General features: G+C 42.5%; 1 long non-coding RNA gene across 2 annotated transcripts in view; it reads left to right on the forward strand.

Annotated features, from left to right (window-relative positions):
* The first annotated feature begins 5,304 nt into the window (after window positions 1-5,304).
* The window catches only part of LOC132439428 (uncharacterized), a 103,849-nt gene continuing 90,211 nt past the window's right edge, over window positions 5,305-18,942 (forward strand). For both annotated transcript variants that reach the window (XR_009522353.1, XR_009522354.1), the window contains exon 1: window positions 5,305-5,423. This is a non-coding gene — a long non-coding RNA (uncharacterized lncRNA). The remainder of the gene's footprint in view (window positions 5,424-18,942) is intronic.

Here is an 18,942-nt window from a genome sequence, read left to right on the forward strand (position 1 = left end):
AAGTTTTATTGGAACATAGCAATGCCTTTTCATTATGTATCATCTCGAATTGATTTCCTGCTGTAACAGTAAAGATGAATAATTATGTCAGAGACTGTATGACATCTGTAAAGTATTTACTATCTTACTTTTTACAGGAAAAATTTAGACTCCTGACGCGTACTGCATACAGGGAGAAAATAAAACATATAGTCAGATCCCATTACTGTTAACTGATTAGGTATATTTATATATTCATTAAAGTTTGGAAGAAAATAAGGTCGAGCCATAAACAATGATTGTGAAGTTAAGGCAGAGGCAGAGGGGAAAAATTAAGAGACCTACGAGGGACTTTTGCTTTTCACTTGATACATTTCTGTTTTGTTTAGGTGTAGGTAGATTAAACATGCATAACTATCAACAGGAAAAGTGCTCAAGACACTTCTTTTTAGGAAAAATAAATGTATATGGGCCTAAGACCACAAAAGGATGTAAGTAGCTTTATCGGGATGGGAATGGAGTTCCGTTCACTGCATAGACCTTCCTAGGGCTCTGCATTTCCTAGTTCCTTATTTCTAAGGGTCCTATATACAGCAGGCAAGTATGAGACACGGTGACATTTTCTCTTCCCTTCAGAGCTTGCTGTAATTGTTGGGCTCTGGACCTGCCAGGCTAGCAAGCATGTGTCTTATTCTACCACAACCTGTTCCTCCTGTAATTGTATACCCAGCACCAAGACAGCACCCCGGACTGAGCTGCCGAAATCCAAGCTCCAAGGCTACCCTTTTCCATAGGCTTCAACTTGGCAACACTGGCCTTGATCGTGGCCTTATTCTGTTTTGCAGTCTTTTTTGCTTTTTTTAACAAGGCATCTTCCCAAGAAATGACATGCCTTTCTAGGATCTTTTATCCATTAATTAATTAAAACAAAAATTATTAGTTAATCATACATATTAGTTGCACACATGTTAAATGTATAAAATTAAGTAAACAGTGAAAGTAGGTCTCCCTCCTATTTCTCAGTCACCCAGCTCCCCTCCTTACAGACAGTCATGGTTAATCGTTTCTTCTTCATCCTTCTAGAAATAGTTTATGCATATACAAGCAAAATCCAAGCATAACATGCTATATACTTTATATACACTCTATACAGCTTTTAAAAACAATATAATGTATAGATTATTTTTTAATCCATCCATCAATCTTTCTAAGGGCTACATGGTATTCCATGTAAAAAGTAATTTACTTAGCCTTTCTCCTACTGACAAATATTTAGGTTGTTTTCAGTCATCTTCTATTTCACCCACAGCTTCAATGAACATCCTGTGCATATATCTTGGTGCATGAATGTGAGCTTAACAGTAGGGGAAATTCCCAGAACTGGAATTGCTCTGTCATTTTAAAAAACATTTAGTTGTATGAATATTGCCAAATTATCCCCCAAAGGAGGTGTCTTAAATCATAATTCTACCGTTTATCACTGAGTCCCAGGTTTCCCACACCCTCTTCAATGTGGGATATTAACCAGAATGATTCTGACTACAAATAACAGAAACCCTGGCTAAAGTGGCTGAGACATTCCATGTTTATCCTCTGATAACATGGAAACCCAGAGGTGAGTTGGCCACAGGGCTGGTTGGTAACAGGAATGAGCCATCTTTACCAAGAGTCTCGGTGTTCTCCATTTTCATGCCCTGCTGCCTTCAGGTTGGCAGTGTCTGTGCTCATGGTCAACAAATAGTAGCAGTTATTTTAGCAGCCTTGTACAGACACAACAGTGTCCTGTGAAGAAGAGGACATTTTCTCTTGTGGGACTCTTCAATATAGAGGAAATATTTTCTAGAGAAAGCCAGTACATTTCCCTTCAGGTCCTGTTGGCCACGATGGGGTTCCTGGCCCACACCCAAAATAGTAACCAGAAACAGATCTGATAATTATGCGTTTGACTTAGACTTTGGGCGATTATGGTTTATCCATGTTAGACTGGCAGGTGAGGTCACCTGCACCATACCTGGGGACAGGTGTAAGAGGAGAGGATTGACCGGCATGCAATATGAGAGAAATCTGGGAGTGATAGAAATTTCTGTGTCTCAATTTTAGGGATGGCTGTGTGCTTGTATAAACTTGTCACAATTAATGGAACGCACAGTGAAAATCAGTGCATTTTATGGCATAAAATGAGATTGAGATATGGCATATCTCAATAAAATTGATGAAAAAACTTAAGACAGGGCTTCCCTGGTGGCGCAGCGTTTGAGAGTCTGCCTGCCGATGCAGGGGACACAGGTTCGTACCCCGGTCCGGGAAGATCCCACATGCCGCAGAGCGGCTGGGCCCATGAACCATGGCCACTGAGCCTGTGCATCCGGAGCCTGTGCTCCCCAACGGGAGAGGCCACACAGTGAGAGACCCGCGTACCGCAAAAAACAAACAACAACAACAACAAAAAGACATTATAAAATGACAACAATCAAAACTGTAGTGCTGATGCATGACTTGAAAGACAGAGTAAAGAAATAAAGAGGCCAGAAATTTCTCCCAAATATCTGGTAATTTAGAACCGGATAAATTAGTGGAGAAAAGGTGGTAATTCAAATGATATTGAGTTACTTGAGTAGTCATGGCAGTAAAATAAAACTTCATGCCTGTTGAGAATTAAATTGTTGGAGTCCTAACCCCCCCAAAAGACTTGTTGGAGTCCTAACGCCTATAACCTCAGATTGTTACGTTACTAGGAAATAATGTCATTACAGATGTAATTAGTTGAAATGAAGTCACATTTGAGTAGGGTGGGCCCCTAATCTAATATGACTGCTGTCCTTAGAGGAAGAGACAGAAACACAGATGGAAGATGGCCATGGGAGGATGGAGGCAGAGAGTGGAACGATCAGTCTGCAAGCCAAGGAAAACTAAGGATTATTGGCCGCCACCAGAAGCTAGAAAGAGGCAAGGAAGGAGTCTACCCAGAGTCTCAGAGGGAGCCTGGTTCTACTGATACCTAGATTTAGGACTACTAGACTTCAGCACTGAGGGAGAATAAATTTTTGTTGTTTTAAGTCACCCAGTTAGTGTTACTTCATTATCATCCTAGGAAACTAATACATGACTTATCTAACTCTTTATGCGAAAAGTAAATTACTTGCAAGATGAATAAGGTCTGGATCTTCTGTGCAACATTGTGCTCATAGCTAACAATATTGTATTATATACTTAAAAATCTAAGAAGGCAGATCTCATGGTAAGTGTTCTTACTGCAGTCACATAAAAATAACTAACCAGATAAATAACTGAAGAATTAAAAAGAAAAAGTAATAGAAGAAAATATGCCAGGCATAAAAAATAAATCTCAGATTGAAAGGCATTTTAACTATGACATAATATTCAAAGGCATAAATTAAAGCTGTAAATAACTAAATTACTTTAAAAATATTCATATCAAAAATAATAAAATATTGTATATAATAGCATAAACCCACTTGTCAAAAGACAAAGGTGATGTTTTTATTTCCGATAATCACAAACTAGTAAATTGTTCCAAATGTTCCAATGAGAACAGCTAGGAAAGCTATCTACCTATCTATCTACCTATCTTTTTCAAAGAGAAAATGTTTGCTGAGGGCACTGGTGAGCTACAAAGACAGTGACAAAGGTCAAGATTTATCACTACGTATTTAATGCTTTTTCATGTAACTTTAAATGGATTCATTTTTAAAATTTCGTATTGTTTGTTTGTTTTTCACATATAGAGATCCATATACATTATGGTATATTGACCATATATCCAGTGACTTCCCTAAATTTACTTGTCAACGCTAATAATTTGGCTTTATTCCTTTGTGTGTCCTACATAGACAGTTATATCTGCCAACATGGGAGTATTATTTCTTTATTTTCAGTTATTATACTTCTATTACGTTGTTTTTTTTGGTCTTATTGCTTTAGTGAATACCTCCTGTACGGTGTTTAACAGAAAAGGTATAGTGAACATACCTGTGTTGTTCCCAATACCTGGGAGTATATATCAATATATCACGTTTTCTTTACCCATTCATCTGTTGATGGACACCTAGGTTGCTTCCATACCGTGGCAATTGTAAATAATGCTGCTATAAACATTGGGGTGATTGCTGTGCTGGCTTTTTTTGACTTCCATTTGCACAGAATGCCTTTTTCCATCCCCTCACTTTCAGTCTATGTGTGTCTCTAGATCTGAAGTGATTCTCTTGTAGGCAGCATATACATGGGTCTTGTTTCTGTATCCATTCAGGCACTCTATATCCTTTGGTTGGAGCATTTAGTCCATTTACATTTAAGGTAATTATTGTTATGAATGTTCTTATTGCCATTTTGTTAATTGTTTTGGACCTGTTTTTGTAGGTCTTTTTTTCTCCCCCTTTCTTTTTTCCTTCTTCTTTGGTTCTCTTCTCTTACGATTTGATGACTATCTTTAGTGTTATGTTTGGATTCATTTTTCTTTTTCGTATGTGTATCTATTACAGATTTTTGGTTTGTGGTTACCATGAGGTTTTTGTATAGCAGTCTATATATGTACATGATAGTTTTAAGTTGCCGCTCTCTTAATTTCAAATGCCCCTGGCTGGGTTGGTTTATGGGCCCTGCCTTGTGTGAACGCTGCTGGCTGCTGGTTAGTGGGGCCTGGTTACAAGGCAGCAGACTGTAGAACCTCAGGGGGTCGTGGGGCTAGTGCTGGCTCACTGGTGGACAGAGTCAGGGTTCAGAAGACTCCAGGGCTGTTGCCCCCTCCACTGGTGGGTGAAGCCAGGTCCTGGGATTAGTGCCAGACTACTGGCAGGCAGAGCCGGGTCCTGGAGTCTGGCTACAGGGCCCAGGGGTCCCAGAGCTGGTGTCAGATCACTGTTGGGGGTTGGGGGGCCTGGTTGCTGACACAGTTGAGTATGGCATCCAGGGTGTCCCGAAGGTTGTGTTGGCCTGTTACTGGGCAGGGCCAGGGCCCAGCTGGTCCAAGGATAGGGTCTGGCTTGCTGGGGGATGGTGGTTTTCTTGCATCTGGAGTCTGCCCCCTGGTGGGTGAGGCTGGTCTAGGCTAGAGCAGGCTTCCTGGAGGGCAGGGCTGGTGCTGGCCAACTGGTGGGCGGAGCTGAGTCCTGGCCCTCTGGTGGGCAGGACCGTGTCCAGGAGCATGTCTAGAGGCAACTGTGGCCTATCTGCTGATGCGTGGGCCGCGTCCCCGCCCAGTTAGTTGTGAGGCATCCCAGCACGGGCACCTACAGGCTGTTGGCGGGGCCAGGTCTCAGAGCTAATGAGCAAGAGGGAGGAGCCCCAAAGAGCGCCCTGGCACGAACTTCCACGCATAGAAGGAGCTACCAAATATGGCTGCTGCCAGTGTCTGTGTCCCCAGCATGAGGTGCAGCCCCTCTGCCCCCACCATCCCACCCCTCCAGGAGACTCTCCAAGACTAGAAGGTAGGTCTGGCCCAGGCTTTTGCCCTGGGTCCCAGGGCCTGGGAGATTTTGTGCGTACCCTTTAAGAGTGAAGTCTCTATTTCCTCCAGTCCTGCGGGGCTCCTGCAATTAAGCCCTGCTGATTTTCAAAGCCAAATGCTCTTGGGGCTTGTCTTCCTGGTGCGGGACCCCTGGGCCACGGAGCCCGATGTGGGTCTGAGAACTCTCACACCTGCAGGAGAACCTCTGCACTAAAATTATCCTCCAGTTTGTGGTTGCTCACCCCAGGGTTGTGGGAATTGATTATATCATAAGCCTGCCCCTCCTACCACGAGATGTTGACTCTTGAAACTGGGTGATGGATACATAAGGTCTATTATACTCTTCTGTTTATTTTTTATATGTTGGAAATTCTCCATAAAGAAAACTTAAATTTTTTGATAACACCAAGTTTTAGTAAGGTTTTGGAGTAACTAGTAGTCATAGATACTGGTAAGTCAGGAGACTGGTACACTTTTGGGTAGAAATATAGCAATCTCAAGTATATTTAAAGATGAGCATAATATACCACCAACCAGTTCTTCTTCTGCATATATGTGATAGAGATACCCTCACAGATATATACAAGGAGGCAGGCAAAATACTCTCAAAGCAGCACATTTTTTGCATGTGCAAAAAGTTGGAAGCAATGTACATGTCCATCAACAGGAAAATAGATGGATTGTGGTATATTCATCAAATGCATTTCAATAGAGCAGTAAAAGTTAATGAACTGTAACTATGTAAAGTAACCTCGATGATGCACAGACACAATCTTGAGGTGGAAAAAAAAGAAAATAAGCAAATTTTAGAAGGATCCATTTATTTTATATAAAGCTTTAAACATATTTAACAATGTTATGCTCACATATATAAGATTAATTGCAGATGGTATAAAATTATAATGAAATGCAAAAGAATGGCTGGCACTGAATTTTGGATAGTAGCTACTTGTAGAGGAGGAAGGAAATGTGTTTTGGGAAATACACAAAATGGGCTTCAAATATATTGGAATTGCATTAACTGTTATGCTCGGTTTTACACGTGACACAAGTGTTTATTTTAATATTTTATATCATTTTTTTATGTCTGAAGTTTCACAATTTAAAGATGTCAAAATAGGGCTTCCCTAGTGGTGCAGTGGTTGGGAGTCCGCCTGCCGATGCAGGGGACACGGGTTCGTGCCCCGGTCCAGGAAGATCCCACATGCCGCGGAGCGGCTGGGCCCGTGAGCCATGGCTGCTGAGCCTGCGCGTCCGGAGCCTGTGCTCTGCAACGGGAGAGGCCACAACAGTGAGAGGCCCGCGTACCGCAAAAAAAAAAAAAAAAAAAGTCAAAATATGTGAAGGAATAAAATAAAGGTTATAAGCTTGGTGGAGTATGAACACAAAAGAGGAACCATAGATCCAGCCAAGGCACTCATAGGAAGCTCCCTGATAAGGAGATATTTGTCTTGAAGGATGAAAATGAAAAGAATGCTTTCATCTGTGAGACAGAAACAGAAAAAATGTCCAAAGTAAGTTGTGTTATTGTTTTCTTGGGCCAGCAGGCTACATTGAGGCAGCTGACTTCTTTTTTTTTTTTTAACAGCCGAGGAGCTAAGAATGTGTTGGTTTTTTTTTTTTACATTTTTTTTTTAATGGTTACATTTTAACTGGCTATATAAGTATTTACATAATGTCCTCAGTTTTGCCTCTTGGTCCATAAAGCCTAAAATATTTACTATCTGGTACTTTAAGAGAAAGTTTGTTAATCTCTGGAACTTTTTTTTAAAATGAAGTATTGTTGATTTATAATATTATGAGTTTCAGGTGTACAGCATAGCGATTCAGTATTTTTGCAGATTATACTCCGTTATAGGTTATTACAAGATAATGGCTCTAATTCCCTGTGCTATACGGTATATCCTGTGGCTTGTCGACCCCTGGAACTTTAAATGCTTCTTTCCTAGTAATTCCGGGTGTATCTTCCTGATCATGGGACAGAAACAAAAAAACACTTTTAGTGTAAAACTTCTTTTGGTCTCAAGGGAGTAAATGCAGGTTTATATTAGTTGCAAAGCACAGAAATACAACTTAAACTACCTTAAGCAAAAAGAGTGAACTGTTGATTATGAGTCTGGAAGTTCAGGGTAATGGCTTCAGGTGCAGCATGATTCACATGCTCTAATGATATCATAAGAATTTTGTCTCTGGGTCCCTAGACTCCGCTTTCCTCTGGGTTGACTTTATTATCAGGTGAGCTCTCCCACTGTGATGGAAAAGACAGCCAACAGGAGCCCCAGGCTTATAACTGAGCAGCTGTGCAAATTGTCATTCATGATTGTTCCAGGAAAAGTCTGAGGATACATATTCCTTATCCTGGATCAACCGTCCACCCCTGGATCTGGGGGCGAGGGTGTCTCTTTGGTTAACAGGGCCCAAGAGTGTAGGAAAATTACAAGACTTTTACACAAGAAGAAAGAATGGGTTCAGGTGTCCCCTCAGCACTAGATGGCCGACACTATTTCTGTTTACCCCTCAGCTATTCCACCTTTACTACCCCTCCGGCTTCAAGATCCCAAGGCTGATGATAAACTGACTTTACTGCTCTTTGGGTGTAATACATTCTTCATACACTTCCTATTTAGTCTGCTCACTTTTTGGTGCACCATGTATTTGGATTAACTCTGTTTTGTTTTCAGTACGTAGTTTTGACTCCACATTTGCCATCTCCTTGTAACTCAGTGACTTTCGTGCTTAGATTTCTTAGTAACACTTTTGAAAATTCAGCTCTTTAGATCGCTCCTATTCCATCCATATTAGAAATTAGTGGGAATTGTGATACAGGCATAAAACCTACAATGGGGCTTCCCTGGTGGCGCAGTGGTTGAGAGTCCGCCTGCCGATGTAGGGGACGCGGGTTCATGCCCCGGTCTGGGAGGATCCCACGTGCCGCGGAGCGGCTGGGCCCGTGAGCCATGGCCGCTGAGCCTGCGCGTCCGGAGCCTATGCTCCACAACGGGAGAGGCCACCAACAGTGAGAGGCCCGCGTACCACAAAACAAAACAAAACAACAAAAAACCTACAATGAACTGATATTTGGAATACCTACAAGATGAATAAACCTTTGCCTTGCCATATTTTCAACATAATTTAAAAATTTCAGATGGTAATCCACTTCTTTAGCCAGTTTTACCAAAGTCCAATTCCCAGCTAGCAGTAGGACTAGGGAAAGAAAAGGAGGTGAGGAGGTAGAAATATTCTGCCACATTTATAGTGAAATCTGGCTAAAGACTGCTGACCTAAAACAAATAGACTGCCAGTTATTTCTCCAGCAAAAATGAGTTTATTTGGGATCAGCAAAGGATTGTAATTCAGGGTCTGCAATCATGACGAGTCAAGTACAAGTCCCCAGTGAAAATAAAAGAACGCTTTTTAAAGAGGGGAAGAGGGGGAATTCTCTGGTGGTCCAGTGGTTAGGACTCTGCACTTCCAAAGCAGGAGGCCCAAGGTTCAATCCCTGGTCAGGGAGTTAGGATCCCACAAGGGTATGGAGTGGCCAAAAAATTAAATAAAAAGGGAAGAGGAAGTTGAGAGGGCTAATAGTAAACAAAGAGCCCATTGGAGGAATTGAGAGTTCGAAGTATAGTGACTTCTCATTGGTTGAGTTGTGACAGTCTCTCATTGGCTGAGCTCTTGCCAGGCAAGAATAAGAAGCATTTCTTCTTTCTCTTGGGTTCTCCTATCATCATAGGACATGAGAGTTTCCCCTTCTGGCCTCCTGACGATGTTAATTGAGGTTTCTGTTTATTAATGTTTATAAGGCACGCTTCCTCAATTCTGCATAACAGAGTAAGAGTGTTCAGCCTTCATTATTGTCATTAATATGCCATCTGATTAGACCACATAGTCTTTGACATGCCAGGGAATTGGCATGGGCAAAATTCTCAGGTCCTGGTACTCTCGCTTAAAGCAGGAATTCTATCTAAATAATAAGTTTTGTAGGAAAAAAAAAGAAAATACACACAAGTATGGACTACCTCAGGCGTCAGATTTGGGGAACAGATGTAGAGATTTCAGAAAACTTTCCCATTTGGACTGAGCCAGACTAGTCGTGGCTACAGAACCAGCCATTAGGCAACCAGCTGCAAAGAATACCTGCCAGCAACTCTCCTCCCAGCACCTGACACAACCACCCCCAGCCTCGGGTCATGTTCCCCCGCTCCTGAGCGTTTCTCAGTTACATAGGCTCGTGGCATGTGGGTAGTCACTCCATCTCTGGCATTGGAACTACCTCCCCATCAATGGGTGCATCTGATCTTTCCCCTGTACCATTTTCTAATCAGGGGCTAGTTGTCCTAGTCCCAGCTGTAGTGGCCCCTAACACAGTGGGTCCTCTGTGATTGGAAGCCACTATTCAAGCAGTTGGAGTCCTGGTGTCAGCCATTTAAAGCAACTATTCTTCCAAAACAAGCACTGAAGGACGAATCTCAGTGCAAATTGCAGAAAGCCCAACTCCACCCCCTCTAGCTCATCACTATGTACGCTAGATCCCCCCTTCCCCATACTGACGCCAGGTCACATTGTCCACAGCGCACAGCACAGCCAGGAAGGCAGCTGGGTCACCTGCAGCCAAACTGCCTGGATTTGAATCCTACTTTGCTGTTCAAGAGCTCTTGGCCTCTGTTGCACCTCTGTTCCTCAGTTTCCCTGTCTGAAAAAATGTGGATAATGATTACCTTCAATCATTATTATGGAGATTGTGTGAGTTAATATTGGTAGGCTTGCTTAAGACAATGCCATGCACATAGTGCTATATATGATGATCAGAAAAACAGCCCATCAAATGCTGAGTCTTCTTTAGACATAGCTGTTAGTTTCTAAGCCGTCACATCTGCATTTCCACAACCAGAAAAGGAAAGCTGTCAAGGATAATGACAGGCAGAGGAGGAACTGAGCAAAAAGGAAGCCTGGAAAGGACCAATCAAAAGGCCACTACATATCCCATTCCAGGAAATAGCCTTGGATCTGTTCTGGCTCCCATGAAGCCAGGATCTAAAACCTCGACCCCCACCCAGAGAAATGGAGACTTTAACAAGAGGGAATTAACAAGCTCTGCCCATTAAAAAAAAAAAAAAAAAAAAGAAAGAAAAGAAAAGAAAAAACCCACAGAAGTCCCTAGTTGTAGCTACTGAGACACTTCCCGGAGGAAGGTAGCTGACTTTTCATCAGATGTGTCACTCGGTGCAATAATTGCTGGCACTAATGGTGCAATAGCAGTCTGCTCAGAGTACTGTTTACCCATGTCTGTTCTGTCTTTCAACTTCAAAGTGCCCATTGCCTCATAGAGCACATCAAAATGACACCACTGTTGTTACGGACAGTGGCCTAACGCAAGACACAGAAATCAAGTGATTTCTCTAGACAAGCAAAAGAGAAGATAATCTTTCATGAAGAAGCAAGGCTTGTGTGTGTGTACACATCCTGAAGCTCCATCTTTTTTTTTTTTTTTTGGTATGCGGGCCTCTCACTGTTGTGGCCTCCCCCATTGTGGAGCACAGGCTCCGGACGCACAGGCTCAGCGGCCATGGCTCACGGGCCCAGCTGCTCCACAGCATGTGGGATCTTCCCGGACCAGGGCACGAACCTACATCCCCTGCATCAGCAGGCGGACTCTCAACCACTGCGCCACCAGGGAAGCCCTGAAGCTCCATCTTAATTCACAGGTTGGGGAGACAGAATTGGATTGCAGATTTATTCACCTTCAGCAAACACTAGAATCTGAGGAAGGCGAGGAGTGATGAGACATGGATGAATAAAACCAAGAAAGAGGTTACAGAAAGGGCATGGTTTTTCTGGTTTTACTGGTAATTTGTCCCCATATTGCTGGTGACTAGACCTCCTTGTTAAATCAGGAAAAGTATGGAATCGATTGTGACTAAGAGGACACGGTCTTTTACCTCTACTCCACTTCAGCAAACTACTTGTACCCCCATACCTTGATCTGACCATCTCCCTCCACCTCTCCTGCCATTCATTGCAAGAAAGTGACATCGAGACATCACAGCATCCTTAAATTCCTTAACTTTGGATAAGACTCCCCATTAATCATCTCCATCCTGGGATTACTTCTACCCTCCCTGTGATGTTAATGTCGGTCAGTCACATCAGCTGCACTCTCTTAGACTCCTTCGTTTTATCTTCTTCTTTACCTTTTGCTCACTATCCTGCAAACGTCACATATTCTGGATCAACATAGCCTTTTCTCTTTGATTCTATCTCCAATCTCATGTCGAGAATATGATAACCATGATCACGGACTACTTTACATGCTGAAGATTTCCAAGCTCCTGGGCCCATATTTCTCCATAATCCATTTCCTCATCTCTGATCAGTTGCTTTTCATATTTCTATAGCAGCCCTTGGTGAAGTTCGGTGTGCATAATAATACCCAATTGAGGGGCCTATTGAAATACACATTTCTGGGCCCTCTTCCAAGAGATTCTGATTCAATAGATCTGGGATGGAGGCTAGGCACTCACAGTTCTGACAAGCTTCCAGGTGATATTAATGTCATTTGTCCACGCTTTTTTTTTTTTTTTTTTTTGCGATACGCCGGCCTCTCACTGCTGTGGCCTCTCCCGTTGCGGAGCACAGGCTCCGGATACGCAGGCTCAGCGGCCGTGGCTCACGCTCCGCAGCATGTGGGATCCTCCCGGACTGGGGCACGAACCCGTGTCCCCTGCATCAGCAGGCAGACTCTCAACCACTGCACCACCAGGGAAGCCCCGGGCTGTGCTTTTGAGTAGCACTAATATACAGCCCCTGGCATACTGTAAATTTTCATTATATAATTGCTTTAAAGACCTCAACCCGTTCCTTTCCCCACTTCAGCTGACCTCTTCTACTTGGCAAAACTAACAAAAATGACTGTAAAATACAAATGCTTTTAACTTACTTTCTTGCCCTCCTAAACTTATGTTGTTTTTACCCAACTCTAACCTTTCCCTTCATGTGTCAAAGGAAGAAGTAGTGACTTTGTTGCTAGTTTCTTGAAGTAGAAGGGACAATGTGAGGTTTACAGACAAAGACCTGGGTCTGGTCTTTAGCTGACTTACTCTACGATTTGCCCTCAGCACCACAGGGAAATAAAAGCAGGAAAGGTTAGGGACTTTTTCCTGGCCAGACCGAGTCTAGAAAATGGGAATGTGCATTGCAAATGGAATAGTAGCAAAAGCAAGGATTCTGGGGCCAGGTGGACCTACAGTTATATACAGGCTCCATCATTGCCTACCTGCATGGCCTTTGAAAAATCATCTTAACCTCTTCTCCTAAATGCTGTTTTACTGATTATTGTGGATACAAATCTTTGACCACAACTTTAGCAGCACAAGAAATATAACTTTATTTTTCTCCAATGTTTCAAGCCCCCACTTGGCTAGGGGACAAATACTCGATATCAGCCATTTCAAGGATTTCCCTTTTCTTTTCCGAAGGTTTTTTCTTTGTTCTTGGGGACTTATATAGTTTTAAGGTTTGGGAGGATTTCTCATCCTGGATTAGTCAAGATCTATCCACACTGACATCTGCTGAGATGCCCATTTCCATCCAATTTTTTGTTGTCGGTTCATGCAGGTTGCCCCTGAGTCAGGTCTCATGCATGAACCCGAGGCCTCATCAGACCCACCCCATCTGAGCTAGTTTCATGCCCGTTGTGGGTATCCAGGAGCCAGTCTGCTTCTCCCTGGCTTTCTTTGGCTATCAGAAATTTGGTGGGGCTCTTTAAGACCCTTCCCCACTTCCATGCCACTCTCATCTTGAATCCTTCTACTGTCCTTGCATCTTGTTGAGACACCAGCAACTCTGTGAGGCTGCCAGTAGCCAATCAGCTTGGGCACACCAGGGTGTCATTTCTACCCATGGCTTCGTGCTCCCCAGGGCTCTAGATGAGAATCAGAGACACAACTCTCTTGGTTTTCAGATTCTCTATATCTATTTATTTTTGAAAATTAAAGGCATAGCCTCTTTAAAACCAAAAGCCTTTTCCTCCTACTTCTGTAACATTTATTCTATGAATCAATGAATGCCACAAGGGAAAAGGCTAGTGGGTACAAAGATATTGTAGGAAAAATGTCAATTAGTATTTCAAAACATCTCAGCCACATGTATAAAGTGGGATATGATTAGTTTTAGGCTTACTTTGAGAATTCAATGCCATAACACAGGTTAAGTACATAGCAGTGTCTGATTTAAAACAGAAACTAGATAAATATTATTTCCCTTCCCTTAGTTCTCCCCACCTTTCTGAACATTTGTCTTTTCCTCAATGGCTTTTCTTCCCCTACACTTTCCCTGCCTTTTATTTGAAATCTAGTGGTTCTTTAATTGTTATGTATTCATCTCCCCAAACTTTCTACTTTTTGTAATTGTCCTGAACACCCACAGACACCTCACACTCATCTGGTCCGGAACTGCCCTTGATGTTATTCCCCCAGATTGCTCCTTCATCTTGGATTTCCTTTGTCAGTCATAGCACAGCATTCATGACTCTGCTTAAGAGAGAAACCTAAGCATCGATCTTGATATCTTCATTCTGCTCCAACACCTCCCACATCTAATCAGTTCTCAGTTAATGACTATTTCTCCATCCTGACCCCTCCTATCTATTCTCACAGCCACCGGCATAGCTAAGGTCCTCAACAATTCATATATCTTTTCCTCCTGACTGGTCCCCTTCCTACCTGCCTGTTTCTGGCCACCCTCTAGCCATCCACTGATAATATTCTATTTCTAACACTTAGATGTGATTTTGTGATCCTCTCAGATCAACTATTTACACAGTGGTGCTTCATCCCCTACAAGTGATGGTATTTAAAGGCCTTGGCTATCTACTCTCAATTTTCATGTCCATTTTTAATCCTCTCTTCTTTCCTTTCTCCTCTGTTCTTCACCCACATACCAAATCGGTGCTCAACATTGGTGTTCTAAAAATAAACTTGAGGGGACGACCAAGTGTACTGTGACACAAGAACTTTAGTACTACTAAAAACTTAGAGGTTCGGAAATGTATATAATATATCAATATATATTTATTGTAAGTATACAATATATATAAAATTGCTTTTTAAAAACCTCAATTATTTCCTTTTCTCACTTCACACCTCTTCTACTTGGCAACAGCGACACAACTTACTATAAAATGCAAACTCTTTTAACTTTCTTATGTTACTTTCTTATATACATAAGAGTATATATTATATAATATATAGTAGATACATAATATATGGTAGTGAGTTCGTATAATAACATCACATTGATAATGGAAAAGAAAAAAGAAAAAGGGATAAAGGAAGAGCTAAGCAGCAGTACCCTGTCTACACTGTTGACCTAAAACGAGTCGACTTCCAGATACTTCTCCAGCAAAGATGGGTTTATTCGAGATCAGCAGAGAATTGTAATTTAGAGTCTGCAACCATGGCAAGCCGTGTGCTAGTCCTTGCTTGGCAAGGAAAAGGGGAACGAACAGTTTTATAGGGGGGAAGAGGAAGTTGGGAGGGCTAGAGTAAGCAAAAGTGTCCATGGCTTTTCGTTGGCTGAGTTCTTGCCAGCCATCTTCTTTCTTCCTGTTGGGCTCTGCTATCCTCGCAGGGAGTGAGAGTGTGGTCTCTTGACTCTATTTAATTGAGGTTTCTGTTTATTATTATTCTTTTACACTTCTCCCTTTCGATCAAGATCTTCCTCTAAAAACATCACTAATCAGGAGTCAGGTTTCCCAGTTTCTGTGGCTTTTTGTCCCTCAGTGCCAGGAGGGACCTTGCCTGAGTGTAGTGTTTCACATGGGAGGGAAAGCGTACAGACTGGAAACCTACTGAGGTAACATTTGAGTAACGAGGAGGGGTAGGAGGGAGAACTTTCGAGCACTTTTTATCACAGACGTTGGAGATCTTGAAGTGTTATATATCATCATCAAAGATCTGGTGGCCAATTTCTAAGGGGCCTGGTCGGGATATCTTGGGAAAGCTGTCTCATCAGATGTCATATGCTTCAATTCTGGGAAATCTGTACTTTCAGATCACCAGATGATGTGCAGGCCAGTCAGGGTTTGGTGCTTTCTTTAAGTGTGTCATGTGAATCCAAGAGTATATTCCTCGGAGTTTGGTGGCATAAGGGTTGGTTAGCAGTACTTGATAGAGGCCTCTCCAGCAAGGTTGAGGCAAGTTCTTCTGGAGGTGTCTTTTCCAATGGACAAAATCTCCAGGAGGTAAGGTGTGATGCTTAAGGTCTTTGTCTCTAGGGAGCGCACTGTGAAAAGATTGCTTTACCAAAGCATGCTTATTTATTTATTTATTTATTTATTAACGCATCAATTTTATTTATTTATTTATTTTTGGTTGCGTTGGGTCTTCGTTGCTGTGCACAGACTTTCTCTAGTTGCGGCGAGCGGGGGCTACTCTTCGTTGCGGTGTGTGGGCTTCTTGTTGCAGTGGCTTCTCTTGTTGCGGAGCACGGACTCTAGGTACACGGGCTTCAGTAGTTGTGGCTCGTGGGCTCTAGAGCGCAGACTCGGTAGTTGTGGCGCACAGGCTTAGTGGCTCCACAGCATGTGGGATCTGCCCGGACCAGGAATCGAACCCATGTCCCCTGCATTGGCAGGCGGATTCTTAACCACTGCGCCACCAGGGAAGTCCCAAAGCATGGTTATTTTTAATAGAAGCAATTAGACCGTTATAATATTGTAGGATCTCTCCTTCTATAAGTTGTGAGTCAAAAGAAGAAGGAGCCAAGTGTATTGGGCATCCTATGGCCATCTCAAAGGGTGAGATTTTATGAGCTCCCAAAGGGGTAAATCTGAGATTTAGAAGGACCAATGGCAATGCTTTTGGCCAAGGTATTTGGAGGGCTTCTACAATTTTTACCGATAGTCTTAATAATGCCTTTAGTGCAGTAGAATAAACCAGAGGACTGAGGGCGGTAAGCACAGTAAAAGTGCTGTAAAACTGGCTAGATAGTACAGGCTTTTCCAAGTACCTGCCCAGTAAAATGGGTTCCTTGATCACTGTGAAGTTCAAGAGGACTTCCATAGGTAAAGATAATTTTTCCCATAAGGACTTTATCCACAGAAGAGACAGTAGCCTGTCTGCAAGGGATGTCTTCAGTCTAGTGTGAAAACAGACTGTGACTAAAACATATTTATATCCATGAGACAGAGGAAGTTGTAGGAAATCCATTTGCCAGACCTCCAATGGTCCATTAGGCAGTTTAAAATATCTGGGAGCAGTACCAACAAGCTTCCCTGAGCTGTAGTTTAGACAAGTGGGGCAAGTGAGGAAGGTGCCTTTTGTGGCCTCGTTAACGTTTCCCCACCAATACTGATGCATGAAGGCTGTAATTTTGCCAGTAGACCAAGGGTTTAATGCATGCACATTGCTGAGAAGTGGGAATTTTAGTCTCCAGTAGGACGGGGTTGTTATTTGGTCCAAACCAGAGCTTTCTCTTTTTATCAAACCAACAATTGTTGAATTTCCACTCTTGTTTTTCCTTTTCTGGGTCCAACTGTTTGGCTTCTCTAGCCAGTTTTCTAAAGCTATCATTTGAGGAAACATCCCTTTGGACCATGACAGAGGCTTGGCTGCTGTGAGCCCCTTTTATTTCCTTGAGGAAATATCACCGAGGTGATTTCCTTTACCTCCCAGAGAGTCAAAGTTTAGAATGCTCTGGAATCTTAATAGCTAAAGTGGCAGGTAAAGTATTGCGTCCAGTGATTCCTGAACATAAGGGTCACGTTCAACTTTATTTCTGCTGAAAGTAAGGAAGTCACGTTGCTTCTACAATATTCCAAAATCATAAGCTACTTCAAAAGCATATCTACTATCTGTATAAATATTGGCAGTTTTGTCCTTGGCTACAAACCCTTGTAAGAGTGTATAATTCAGCCTGTTGGGCAGAAGTAGCCATAGGTAAAGATGCTGCCTCAACAACATCAAAAGGAGTTGCAGTAGCACACCTGGCGCGATATTTGCCATGGTCACCTTTTAAATAGGAACCATCAGAGAAGCAGGAGAAGTCAGTTTACTCAGAGGAGCTTCCTGTAAATCATCACAAGGAGTCAGGAGGTGATCAGTTAGCGTTAAGCAGTCATGAGGAATTCTGTTAATGCTGGAGGGGAGAAAAGTAACTGGGTTAAGGTTACTACAACATAAAAGGATTATGTGAGGAGTAGTTAACAAAAGGACTTCATAGGAAGTGAGGCGGCTGACTGAGAAATGTTGAGTGTGAGGAGAATTCAGGAGGGCTTCTACTACATGAGATACAAAAACAGTGAGAGGGGATCCCACCACAATTTTCTAGGTGGTATTAATCAAAAGGGCAATGGTCATAGTTGGTCTATGGCAAGGGTGGTATCCTCGCACCACAGGGTCCAGTTACTGGTGTGACACCCTATGGGTTGATGGTGGTCCCTGTGTTTTGGGGTGAGTACCCCAAGAGCATTCTCTTCCCTTTCATATACAAAAGGAAAAAGAATCTCATAATTGGGATGCCCAAGGGCATGTGGGTTCATCAAACTCTCCTTTAAGGCCTTGAAAGCTATGTTGTCCAGTTTTCCCCATAAAACTGGGTCAGGGTTGTTATAGCTTAGTAAAATATAGTGAGGTTTGGCTGTTAAGAGAGAAATTTGGAATCCAATTTTGGCAATAACCATATAGCCCAAGAAAACTTCAAAGTTGGCACTCAGTTTTGGGTTGGGGAAACTAAGACATCATGAAGTCTATCTGGGTCTAGATGTATCCCTAATTCTGATAGCAGATGCCCTAAATATCAAACCCGGGTTACAGAAAACTGAAAAAAAATGTTGGTGACCTTATGTCCCTTTAAGGTTAAAAGCTTTAGCAAGCGGATACTCTTCCTGTGAGAAGGCTTGAGAAGGAGAGCAAAGAAGCAAATCATCCATATATTGCAACAAAATAGAACAAAATAGAACCTCTAGGGAACTTTATATTATCCAGATCCGCCTTCAGGATTTGTGAGAAATACAAAGGACTCTCAGTGAAACCTTCAGGCATTACTGTCCCAGGTGATTTTTTTTTTCTCAAATGAAGGCAAAAGGTATTGGCTAGCTTCATCAACTGAAATATTAAAGAAGATTATCTACGAACTGCATAGATCAGTTATAGTAAAGAATTTACATCCAATGGGAATGGATGCTAGTGAGGCAGGAGTGTGAGAAACAACAGGGTGTCCAGGGATGACAACGTAGCTTAGTGCTCAGAGATCCTCAGCAAATCTCCACCCTTGGCCATAGGTCTTCTCACCAGTAAAATAGGGGTGTTACGGGGACTAGTGCAAGGGACAAGGAGGCCTAGAGACTTGTAATCTCCTATTATGGACTTTATGCCTTGAAGGCTTCTTTACTCATTGGGTATTGATTAATTCTGGGAAGAAGTTTTGAGGGATCTCTTTGAATCTTGACGGGAGGTGCACTGTGAATTTTGCCAATACCGGTTGGAGATTTTGCCCATAAG

This window comes from Delphinus delphis, chromosome 16, assembly GCF_949987515.2.
Source record: "Delphinus delphis chromosome 16, mDelDel1.2, whole genome shotgun sequence".
In the NCBI taxonomy this organism is placed as follows: domain Eukaryota; kingdom Metazoa; phylum Chordata; class Mammalia; order Artiodactyla; family Delphinidae; genus Delphinus; species Delphinus delphis.